Below are 12,499 nucleotides of genomic sequence, written 5' to 3' on the forward strand. Positions count from 1 at the left end.
CCTGGAGGTATAGGGAGGAGAACTTACTTAGTTAAAACTCTTCCAACTGACAGTGACAGAAATGCAATTTGAACTAAAATTACAGAAAGGGGAATAATGTCTCATGTTATCAGAAAGTCTGGGAGTGATTGCTTTCAGGAACAGTTGGATCAAGGTCCTCAAACTATATAATCTCCTCTCTCTCTCTCTCTCTCTCTCTCTCTCTCTCTTTCTTTCTCCCTGCCTCCACCTACCAGACTCTTGTCTCTTTCACTTGTACTGGCTTCATGATCAGAGACGTTCTCCCTGTCAGGTGTAAATTAGCACCCCAAGCTTATAGTTTAGCACCCAGGAAACCCAGTGGAAAGACAACCTTTCCTCCCCTAATAATTCAGCTGGAGTCAGAAACCAGCCCTTGAACCAATTGTTATGACCAGTGAAACCTAGGCTATTATTTGAGTTATCATGTATTGGTTTCCTAAAAGAAAATTATATCATGTCATTTATGTCATGTATTGGTTTCCTAAAAGAAAAGTATGCTGTTATGATGAAAAAAGATAGTAACAATGATGTTTCTTGACTATTTGCTTTTTGGAAGGCATATTGTTAAGCGTTTTATGTGCATTAGTTCATTTCATTTTCACAAAACCCAGTGTAAAAAGGACAATTATTTTCCCCACTTTCCTGAAGCGCTGAGAGATTAAGTCCTTCCATAGGATTATATGGATGTGAATGGCAGGGAAGAACCTGGAATGAAAGCTGGACATGGAGGAAGGACGCATTTACACTGTGAGGACAGGAAGTGAGGGAGATGTTCCAATGGGGGGTCAGGGAGAGCCAGCTGGAGAGGATGCAGTATGTGGGGCCTGAAGGTAAGACAAGCCAATAATAGTTTGGACCTGGGATGAGACACCCCCCCAGATTAGGGGTGGGCAGGATCAGCAGTGATTTAGGATTGCTAAGAAGGGAGCCATTTTCCATGGGAGTGAGAAGACTGGAGAGGCACAGGGCATGGGATGAAAGAGCCTTCCCTGGGAGATGTTTGGAAAGATGTCTGAGCACCCAAGGTCTCCTTAAATGTCGGTCTGCTGTGTTTGCCTTTTAACTGGAGGCAATAGGAGACTGCTGAGGACATTTGAACAAGGGCATTACAAAAGTGCGGCCCCTCTGGTGTCTACTGTGTATGAACTGTGGAAAAGAGAGAAGAGATGGTAATTGGAGCCCAATAGAGAAGTAATGAGCACCCAAGGGGTGTCAAACTCAAGTTATTATGAGTCAAAGCTGGCAGGATTTGGCATCTGGCTTGGTGATGGGACTGAGACTTGAACTGCTTTCTCATTGGAGGTACCTAATAAATCCTGATTAAACATCCACCAGAGCTTCATGCCTGAGCACCGGGAGTATGATAGACTCACTAGGGAGAGGGAAAATGCAGCAATGCTAGAGAAGTATATGTTTGATGTGCAAAATACGAGTATGTAAAAGCTATCCAGTGGGAGACATCATTTGGATGATTAGGAATACAGCTTTGTAATGTGGGTGCTTAGAAGAGATAGAGAAAGGCGAGATTAGGAGAAGGAGTGTGATAGGGAAGATATATGAAGCTGTTCTGTAAATGGCCGAGATGGTCAAGGGCAGTGGTTATCGTAAGAAGGAGCGGAGCCAAGGAGAAATCTGGGGGCTATCTGTCAGTCTGAGAAGGAACAGCGGAGGTGGCTGAAGCAAAATCAGGAATAGACAGCGGCGTGGCTTCCAGGGAGCAGAAGACAGTGTCCAAAAGGACATGCTCCTGAACTCAGAAAACTGGAAATAAGCGAAGAGGGACTTAATGAGGCTTTACTGTACTAAGCTGTTGCTGTCACGATCACTTGCTCCCTCCGCAAACAAGTTAAAGCTGCGATGGCACAATTGTTGAAGGGCAGAGAATTTGAGTCACGTGGCTCATTGACATTTCGAGGAAACAATCCTACATTTTCCATCTGCTTTCCGAGCTCGCTCCTCGAACCTGGATCACCTGGTTTGCAAGCGCAGCGCCCCTCCCCGCAGGGCAGGACTGTGCAAAATTATGCTGAGCGTGAGCAGAAGACGCGTGATTGTGATTCTAGCTTCCGTTCCTATTGTTACAACCGCGACGCCCTCGAGCGCAGTTACCGGAATGAGACATTAGCTGGGAACTTTCAGCAGTTGCTGAGCTCACAGAAACCGGGCTCTGTTCCCTCTGCTGGTGTCCCGACGAAAACTCCGCCCCCTGTCACAGCGTCCCAATGTGTCAGCAGTGATTAGACTCTGACACCACAGATTTCTGTTTGCCCTTCAAAGGGGCCTCTTCTCTTCTCGGTGCAAGTTCCCCTTGTTTGCCTTCAATTGATCACAACAGCTGCAATACAACCCACTTCATCTTAATAAATATGACTCAGAGAGCGTCTTTCTATATCTCCCCACAGCACCAGCATGTGTGTTGATGATTGAACTTGGAAACATGCAAGGCTCTAGGCTGGCATCAGTTTCCCCATTCAGGTTTCGGTAACAGCCGCCGTTACCTGCGCTGGAATTGCCCTAGCAGGTCTGGTCAGACGATCTACCCCGGGTCAACAACTTGGCCGAGGCCCCGGGGTGTGTCCTGAGCCGTTCGTTCCAGATGCTGTTTGCCCCAGGAGATCACGTGCACCGGGCTCACTGTTTCTCGTCGATGAAGTCAATTTCTTCAGTGTAGCTGATGATTACAGTATTGAACAAGTGAGTTTGCATAACCACATACCTACTGCACCAAATGTCCTTGGGCTGTCATTTCATGGGACAGGGACAACGACAGCGGTCGCAGCCGGTTGCCATCTGTCCCCAAAGAACCGTCACAGAAGGTGAAACTCCACAACATCGAATTCTCCTTCCAGGTGAGCTGTCTGCCAGCTCCGCGACGTGCGGTGAGAACCAGCTAGCGAGGAAATGACAGCAACGTGACACCGGGGCCATGGAGACTCTTACTCACATGCCATGATTTCCGTCCTCTCCAAACCACGAGTGTACAGGCTGATGAGGCCATTTCACCAAGGGCACGGACCTCTGCGTTATTCTGAGCCAGAAACATCAGGCTGTGCGCTGCCTCTTATTTCACTGGGACCAATAAGCCCTGCAATAGTCCATTCCATTCAGTAGAGGCTTATTGAGTGCCCACGTGTCTGGGGCTCTCTGCGAGGGCCTGCGGCCGGTTGGTGTAATTTGTATGCCCCTCGTTTGCTTTTCTGTTGGAAAGTGCCACTCCTCGGGTAGGCATTTCAGTGCCAGTTAGATTTCGGGTCATCTCCATAGCTGGCATGGTGGGTTATTGTGTCTTCTCCGCTCCCACACAAACCACCAGTGGAGGGGAGCCATGTAACAGTTGAAATTCCAGGTGTTGTAGCTGCGAGTGGAGGGAGATATTTCAACAGGGTGATGTGGCTGGGCTGGTCCTCACTCTGTCCCACTGGCAGGATTGGAGAATAATTCTGGGGAAAAGATCTGGTAAGGAAATCCCATCCAAATGTATGATAGTTAATGAACATTTAGAAAGTATAGGCATCTTACGAGAGAGGGGACACAGATAAAAGTTGTGCATAATCAGATAAACACTATTGTTATGTTTGCTACTTTAATGCATATTCTTTCTATCCATGTAAAACTACATCCACACACGTTTACCTACAAAAAAGATGGCAATCTACTACTATTTTGTAGATTGTTTTTCAATTAGAATAGTACTATGAGGATAGATTCTTTTATCCTCACGTATTTCTGAAGCACTTATGATGTACTAGGCAAAAGTTCCTGGGTGGCATTCATAGATAGGCACTCGGCGATTAGCCTGGAGGCTTCCGGAAGAACCCCACCCAGAAGTGATGCAGAGACAGGCCTGGAGATCTGTTTCCAAAAGGTCCCAGCCTGGAAAATGCTGTGACATAGTTCTACTCTCCACACCAGGGGCTCCATGTCTCCATGTGGCGACTAACAATAAGAACACACATCAGGCCTGGGCTCTGGGCCGAGGGAATTTGTGAACCACAGTGACAAACTGTCAAACATCATGGAGGCTTTCAGCCTAGTGAGGGTGTCAAAGGATCAGAAAAAGAAATAAACACAATGATACAGTGGACTGCAGTGATGGACAGAGCAGGGGGAATGCTTTTCTTTGGATGGACAGAAAACGGTTTCTGTCAGAAAGTGGCATAAAAGAGCAAGTGGAATGATCAAGCGAACCAGCCGCGAGAAGCTTTAGGGAAGTGTGTTTCAGGCCGAGAAGGAAAGTGACTGACTTGCACAGGCCATGAAAGGAGACGAACGTGGCAGGCTGCACACCCCACAAGAAGAGCCTCCCGGGGGTGTTGATGATGGTGGAAAAGAAGAAGACAAGATGGAGATAGACAGGAACTGAGGGAACAAATTTGTTTTAAGTTTTGGTTTTTGTTTTTTCCTACTTGTGACCAACATGTGATACAGTTGTTGAGAGGATTCTGGCATTTAAAGCGTTTTAAATGCAGTAGCATGAATCAATTTGCAGTAGTAAAAGATGTTGTAGCTTCTGAGTGAGAATGCAGTGCAGGGGGGAGAGTGGAAGCCGGGACACCAAAGCGGAGGCAATTCAAGTCGTACCCGTGTAGTATTGATGGTGTCATGGCTACACGTTGAGGCGCTAACCACAGGGTCAGCTGTTTGAAGCCACCAGCTCTTCCTCAGGAAAAAGACAAGGCTGTCTACACCTGTACAGATTTAGTGTCTGAAAGCCCCAAAGGACCATTCCACTCTGTCCACTAGGGGTGCTATGATTCAGAACTGACTTGATGGAAGAGCATTTTTTGAGTTTAGAGAAAGATCAGAATGGCTTGAACAGCAGCAAAGCCCACATGGAAGAAGCCTGTGTGCTCAAGAGGTGTCGATGGGATCAGGTACCAGGCAACAAAGAACAAAAAAATCATATCATTGTGAATGAGGGGGAGTGCAGAGTAGGGACCCAAAGCCCAGCTGTAGGCAACTGGACATCCCTTTACGGAATGGTTGCGGGGAGGAGACAAGCCATTCAGGGTGCAGTGTAGCAACGATGAAACATACCACTTTCCTCTAGTTCTTAAATGCTTCCCCCCACTATCATGATTCCAATTCTACCTTACAAATCCAACTAGACCAGAGGATGTACACTGTTACAGACAGGAACTGGAAACACAGGGAATCCTGGACAGATGATCCCTTCAGGACCAGTGCTGAAAGTGGCGTTACTGGGAGGGTGGAGGGAAAGTGGGATAGAAAGGGGGAACTGGTTACAAGGATCTACATATAACCTCCTCCCTGGGGGATGGACAATAGAAAAGTGGGTGAAGGGAGACATCGGACAGTGTAAGATACGATAAAATAATAATAATGTATAAATTTCAAGGGTTCATGATGGAGGGGGGAACGGGAAGGGAGGGGAAAAATGAGGAGTTGATGCCAAGGGCTCAAGTAGAAAGCAAATGTTTTGAGAATGATGATGGCAACAAATGTACAAATGTGCTTGACACATGGATGTATGTATGAATTGTGATAAGAGTTTTATGAGCCCCAATAAAATGATTTAAAAAAAATAATAGCTTGAGCCAAGCCTAGAAAACAAATCTACTCCATCATTTAGGAGTACTCTTATTTTACATATACCTCTGGTTAGACATGTCCCTGCTTGACACAAATGGTTCATAGCCGAGCCCAAGAGTGGGAGTGGGAATCCACCCACAGGTGCCTTGGAAGAAGGCTTGACAATCTTCTCAGAAATCCCTGTGGAGCACAGTCTACTCTCACACAGTTCTACTCTCACGCATTGGAGGTCGTCACCATAAGTTGGCTTGGGCTCCCTTGCCACTGGCAAATGGAACGAATGTAGGGTCAGAATTGCGCCGTCAGCTCTTGCGAAGAAGATAACTCATGTATACCTTTGAATATTTTAATCAGGGATGAAAAAACATTTTACTTCTGAATGGCATTAGCAGAGTTGATATTGGCAAGAAAGAAAGGGACTTTTAAAAAAAGTCAATTTGAGCACAAATAACAAAGGAAAAAGAAAGTGTCGCGATCATAAAAAAAATTTTAATTATAGTTTTTAATGGTAATACCAAGAAAATGAAAATGGCCTGGTCACTAGCACCTGTGAAGTTTGTCTACATCCTCCAGCATTGTGCTATTAGTAGAAATTACCTAATTGTTAGGAATTTGAAAGGAAGGATGGAATCCATTGGGTTATTTACAGCCGTAAGGGATATATGGTCTGAATTATGGGGAATCTCATTAAGATATAAAAAGAAGCAGCACAGGCTCTCAAGCAAGAGCAATTACACAGAGTAACAAATGCCATCTGCAAATCACATCCTGCTAATTGTACAGAAAGGGCTTAGTCTAGGCTCTCTTTCCTGCACTGAAGTTCCAGTTGAACCCATTGTAAGCAGTATCTGACTTTCATGCCTTCTCATAGTTTATTCCCACACCCTTTCTTCTGATCCCTCTCTTTATTTGTCGTCATGCATGTCTCCATGGTACAAGAAGCCCAGCACAGAAAGATAGATTTATAATCCAAGTGGCTGTCTCTTCACTCAGACAAATACCCTCAAAGTAGGAAGTATGTATGAATCCTGGTTTTCCTGAAATATCTGTCCAGTTAGAAAGTCATGGAATAATAGTTCATTTGAAGAACAGCCAGTGTTGTGGAAAGAGCAGGAAATTTGGAGCCAGAGAGACATGGTTTGAATCCGGGATCTGACATCTGCTCTGTGACCTTGTTGGTTTATATTATTTCTCACAGATTTGTCGTCAGCTTTTGGAGGGGGGATGACCCATATTACAGAGCGGTTGTGAAGAAAGCTTTGATTGTTGTGAAAATGCCTTGTACCCAATATGGATGCTCTTCATTGTGTTCATCGTGCTGCACTGAGTTTTACAATTAGTCCAATGAGCCTTCCCTGAAGCCTATTTCTATGCAGACACAACTACAGCCCTTCCTTGCTTCTGGTGCCATTGTCATCTGTCCCTTTGTCCCCTAAAATCCTGCTGGCACTCGTTGGTGGCTGAAGCTTTGAGGTTTCAAGCTGTCAGTTTTCTGAGCCACAGTTTCGATCCTGCTTCTGTCAAACTGGTTAAGGATCATAGACTATGTAAATAATGACACCTCTTAAAATATTTTTAATCCTTCATCTTGATGGATGCTTTTGGGTTTCCCATTTGTCCTTTTGAGGACGGAGAAGGAAACTCATAGCTCCTCCAGTTGACAGGGCAATTACACACCAAGAGCCACATTAGCACAAAGCACCATGCTGAGATGTCTTGCCACAGAAAAAGAGATGCTCACAATCTTACTCCTTTTCTTGGTGTTGCTTAGAGAAAGCAGGTGCATTTTTCATTATATTTGCAAACTGGACCAGAGAAATGAAAAGCTGCTGCTGACTCAGCCCGTTTCAGAATTGCCCAGAAATGCATTCAGAATGAGATGCTTTGACTTCTCACTTCCTAGAATAGGCTAAGCAGACTCTATTTGATTAGCATGTAGAGTCAGGTTCACAGAACTCAAGTTCTGTGCCCAGAATGTTGCACAACTAGAGGAGGAGATTTGGTTCTGTTTCCTTGTTTCTTCTCAAGTACAATCTGATTTTACTGAGGTGATTGTTAGTCTGGGTCAAAATGAGAGACAAACAAACATGTTTGTTGTAAGACAGCCTCCGAAACGGATCCATCCAGGTTAATTGGACCAAGTAGTGGAGTGTAAGAATAAGAACTCCCTACCATTGATTCCATTCCAACTGCTAATGAACCTCTGGGACAGGGTAGAACTGCTCCTGTGAGGTTCTGAGACTGTAACTCTTTATGGGAGTAGAAAGCTTCAAATTTCTCCTGAGGAGTGGTTTTGAACTGCTAACATCAGAGTTAGCAGCCCAACTTGTAACCCACTATGGTACCAGACTTCCTAGTATAATACCAAAAGCAACACAAGAAATTCACTGTCATTAAGTCAATGCTGACTCATAGTGACCCCTGTAGGTTTCCCAGATTGTTAATTGTTTACTGGAGTAGAAACCCTTTCTTTCTCCCATGGAGCTGCTCGTGGTTTTGAACTGCTGAGCAGACAGTTTGCAGCCCAATGCATAACCACTGTAGCACCAGTATAGCAACAGCTAAACTTTATTGAACAGTTACTAAGCACTGTCATTGTTAGGTGACACGGAGTCACTACAAACTCATAACAACCCAAGTAGACGAGAATGAACTGCTGCTTGGTCCTTCGCCATCCTCAGAGTTGTCATGTGTGAGCCCATGGTTGCGGCTGCCGAATCAATCCATCTTCTTGACAGTATTCCTTCTTTTGGAGGACCCTCAATGTTACCAAGCACAGTGTCCTCGAGCTGATCTCTGATGATTCCTTGCCCAAAGGATGTGAAACCAAGTCTCACCATTCTCATTTCTGAGGAGCGTTCTGGCATTACTTCTTACAACACAGATGTTTGTTCTTCGGACAGTCCTCTGTATCTTCAGAATTCTTCACTAACACCGCAATCCAAGGGTACGATTCTGCAATCTACTTTAAACTTTGTCCACCTTTCCTATGCTCTTGACGTGACTGAGAATGCCACGGTTCGGGCGGGGCAGGTGACATGTTGGCTCTGCAACCCTTTAAAGAGGTCTTTGCACAGCAGATTTGCTTGGTGCACTACGTTGTTAGGTTTGGGGCTGCTGCTACCATGAGCAGGGACGGTAGATACAAGCAAAATGAAACCTGAAAACTTCGATCTCCATTTATCATAATGTCCATTGGTCCAATTGTGAACATTTTGATTTCCTTTACATTGAGTTGTAATCCACACTGAAGGCTACCGTCTATGATCTTTCATAGCAAAGGCTTCAAATGCTATGAGAACAGCCCATGAGTGTATACTAAGTGCTAAGGGCTTTAAAAACACGAATCCTCTCAACAAGGAGACTTAGTTTCTCCATTTTACAGATGAGTAACCAGATGCTCCAAGTGATTAAACTATTTCCACAAGATGAGGTAGGAGCTGACGTGGAACTGAACAGAGGCTATCCCTAGCATAGAATCACATAGCTCAAACTCAGACGCACTTAGGAAATCTGGGCTTCGATGCAGCCATGTGCCACCAAGTGTCCACAGGCAAGTGCCTCGTGGTCTGGGATGCTTCATTTTCTTAGCTTTATAGTACAGATACTGCTTTCTCAATGTGGAAGGATAAACAGCCCTATGATTTATTCATAATATATAATGTCCCAGGTGTTTTATATAAAGTTTATTGATTTCTTTAAAACCCCTAGAAGGTAAGAATAATTATCCTCCTTTTATAGATGAGGGATTTTGGCTAAAAGATTTAAATAACATGCCCAAGGCCACTCTGAATCCAAAATCTGCTTGGATCCAGAGTCTGCACTTTCCCTAGGTTTGCAAATGGAAAAATGGAATATAAACATGCGTTACTATTGCTTCCTGGTTTATACTCTCTATGATTTCTCTTTATAATTAATTTTACCCTTTGGTGGATGATACCCTATAGGTTTGGGGGCACTGTGCTGAACAGGTACTGTATGGTGGTATATAACATATCCCATCTCTTTTTTCAAAATTTAGATTTTGGAACCTGCAAAATCAAATACCCAATCTCCCTATTTCTCTGTAGCTAAAGCTGGTCACATGCCACGTTGAAGCTAGTAAAATGTAATGAAAAGTCTGTGTAGAGAGATTTTTTTTTTAAATTAAATGGCCAGAAAAATGCTATCTGGTTCCCCTTGTCTCTCTTCTTCCTTCTCTTGGGTATGTACGTGTAATAGCCATGGGTCCAGCAGTCATCCTGCAGCAATGAGGTCATAAGCACAAATGTGAAGGTCTACATTCTAAACATGGCAGAACGGTCTACTCTGAGAGAAAATGGTCCAGTCATGATTTGGCTTCTGTGTTTGTCATGATCTGGAAGACAAGCCCCTGAAAGTGAGGAGACTGTAGTAGTTTACCTATTACCGCTGACCAAATTCCAACTCATGATGAGCCCGTAGGACAGAGTAGAGCTCCTCCCCTGGGCTTTCCACGGCTGGGATCTTTATGGAAGTATGGTGCTACTCAGGGAACTTAATACCTACCTCTGGACCACAATGTATGAAAACAAACACCTAATTCCTTAAACAGCATTGTTGTGTGTGTGTGTTTGTCTGAAACGGACTTGAGTGTCACCAAAGAATTGAAGTCAGCTTCACTCTCACTTTGCCTCTTTTTGTAGTCTCAGTTCAGTGTTTAGGTCTGATGGGTGAAGAGTCTGGAGGGTTTGTAAGACTGTGTGTTAGTCTGGGTAGACGAGAGAAACAAATCCATGGACACACAAATGTGTATAAGAAAGAGTTGATATACAAGAGCAATTGAACATTGAGAAAATATCCCAGCCCAGTCCAGACCAAGCCCATAAGTCTAATATTAGCCCCATATGTCCGATACCATGTGTCACGAAACACATGCAATGACACAGAATGTAGAAGATCACAGGCCAGTGAATAGAAGTCTTTGGATCCAGTGGTATTGGAAACATCTCAGCACTGGCAGGGGTCTCTGCATCAGGGTGGGTCCATGTGTCTTGTCAGCTGCTATGTCTCCCAGGGTGTGAGCAGAGAGTCTCCCACCTCCAAGGAGGAAATACCAGATTTCCTAGAATTCTCAGGAGAAGGCCACGCCTACACAGATGCCTCATTGGCTATGATCTGGTTGACAGACTAGACTCAACCCCTCCACTCATAATCCTCTCAAATTGACAATTACATAACTACCACAGGCTGTGATCCTTCCCTCTTTTAAAAAATATTCTATTTAAAACATTTGCTCCTTTCCTTCGTTTGTGGAATATAATGCACACAAGGATAAGCATCTCTTATGCAGCTGCACAGCCCCTCTCCTCCAAACACCGACAGCATCTTCTTTGTTCTTTTTTTCCTTCTGTTTTCCCACTCTCCCTCTCTCCTTACCATCAGCCCTTGCCTTCTCCCCCTCCCCACTGGCCCTTGTCTGAATCTTTCAAGTTATCTCCTTTGGTGTGAAAAACATTAGACTATTTTTTTCCTTTATAATAATGATGCCCTAAATTATTTATCTTTATATGAGATTGACTAACTGTGCCGAGCATAATGTCCTCTGATTTTGTCCATGTCATGAGGTTTTTACAGATTCATCATTGTTTTTTAAGGCTGATTACATTCCAATGTGTGAATGTACCAGAGTTTGTTTATACATTCCTTTACAGAGAGGGTTTTTGAATGCTTCCATCTTTTTGCTATTCTAGAAATTGCTGCAATAAACATGGGTGTGCATATGTCTGTGCATGTTCTGTTCCCTGTTTCTTGATGGTGTCTACCATGAAGAGAGATTGCAGGATCATAAGAGATTGTATTCACGTTTGTTTAAGGACGCACCAGACTGATGCCCATAGTGGTTGGACAAGTCTGCAGTCCCACCAGCAATGCAGTAACGCTTCGATCTCTCCGTTCCTCGCCAGCGTTCACTCTGTTTTTGTGTTAAGTGTGAAGTACCTTCTCATTGTTTTAATTTGTATTTCTCGTATAGGTAATGAACACGGATATTTCGTCATATGATTGTTGGCCACCTGGGTGTCATCTTCAGGACATTGTCTGTTCATGTCTTGTGCCCATTTTTGATTGCGTTATTTGTACTTTTCTTATTTAGGTGTTGTGGTTTCCTATAGATATTTGAAATTATCCCCTTATCTGATATATCATTGCCAAATAGATTTTTTCCCAATCTGTAGGATCTCTTTTAACTCTTTTGATGAAGTATTTTGATGTACACAAATATTGTATTTTTAGGAAGTCCCAGTCCTCGTTTTGTCTTCTGCAGTGTGGGTACTTCTCGTTATGTTCAGGAGTACATTGATGTCTTGTATCAGAGTCCTTAAGTTTTTCCTTCCTTTTAATTGATGATCCTTGTGGGTCTAGGGTTACATTTAGGTCCTTAATCCATTTTGAGTTTGTTTTTGCAGATGGTGTGAGAGATGACTAACCATGTGAGGTATGCCTGACCAACCAAATAAAATCCTAACTGATGCAGTTATGCTTTACATTCTACATATGCTTTATATTCTTACATGCTTTACATTTGGTACAATGGATCTTGTACCAAAGAAAGGTGAGTATAAATAGAATAGGCATTCTTTGCCTTTTCCCTCACTCATTTCTTTCCTTACTACAGGAGGATACAAATGCTGCTTTCAGGGGAAGCCACATGACTCAAAACAGAACCCCAGGGTTGAGAGGACAAAGTCAAGTAATGCCATCCTGTGGATGAGGCCAAAAAGAATCATCATAAGTTATCCTGTCTGAGTGTGGCACCCCATCAGACTCAACTGGAAAACACTCGGAAAGGCCAACAAACAGACCTTGAACTATTTATAACCTTTCCATTTTTGTCAGTGGCTTTCTTTTTGTTATTGTTATTTTGTTGGTTTTGACTTCCTTTGTTGTTTTGTTTGGCTTTGCCTGT

This window comes from Echinops telfairi, unplaced genomic scaffold (genome assembly GCF_000313985.2).
Source record: "Echinops telfairi isolate 266 unplaced genomic scaffold, ASM31398v2 ScPeMD7_443;HRSCAF=831, whole genome shotgun sequence".
Taxonomy (NCBI): domain Eukaryota; kingdom Metazoa; phylum Chordata; class Mammalia; order Afrosoricida; family Tenrecidae; genus Echinops; species Echinops telfairi.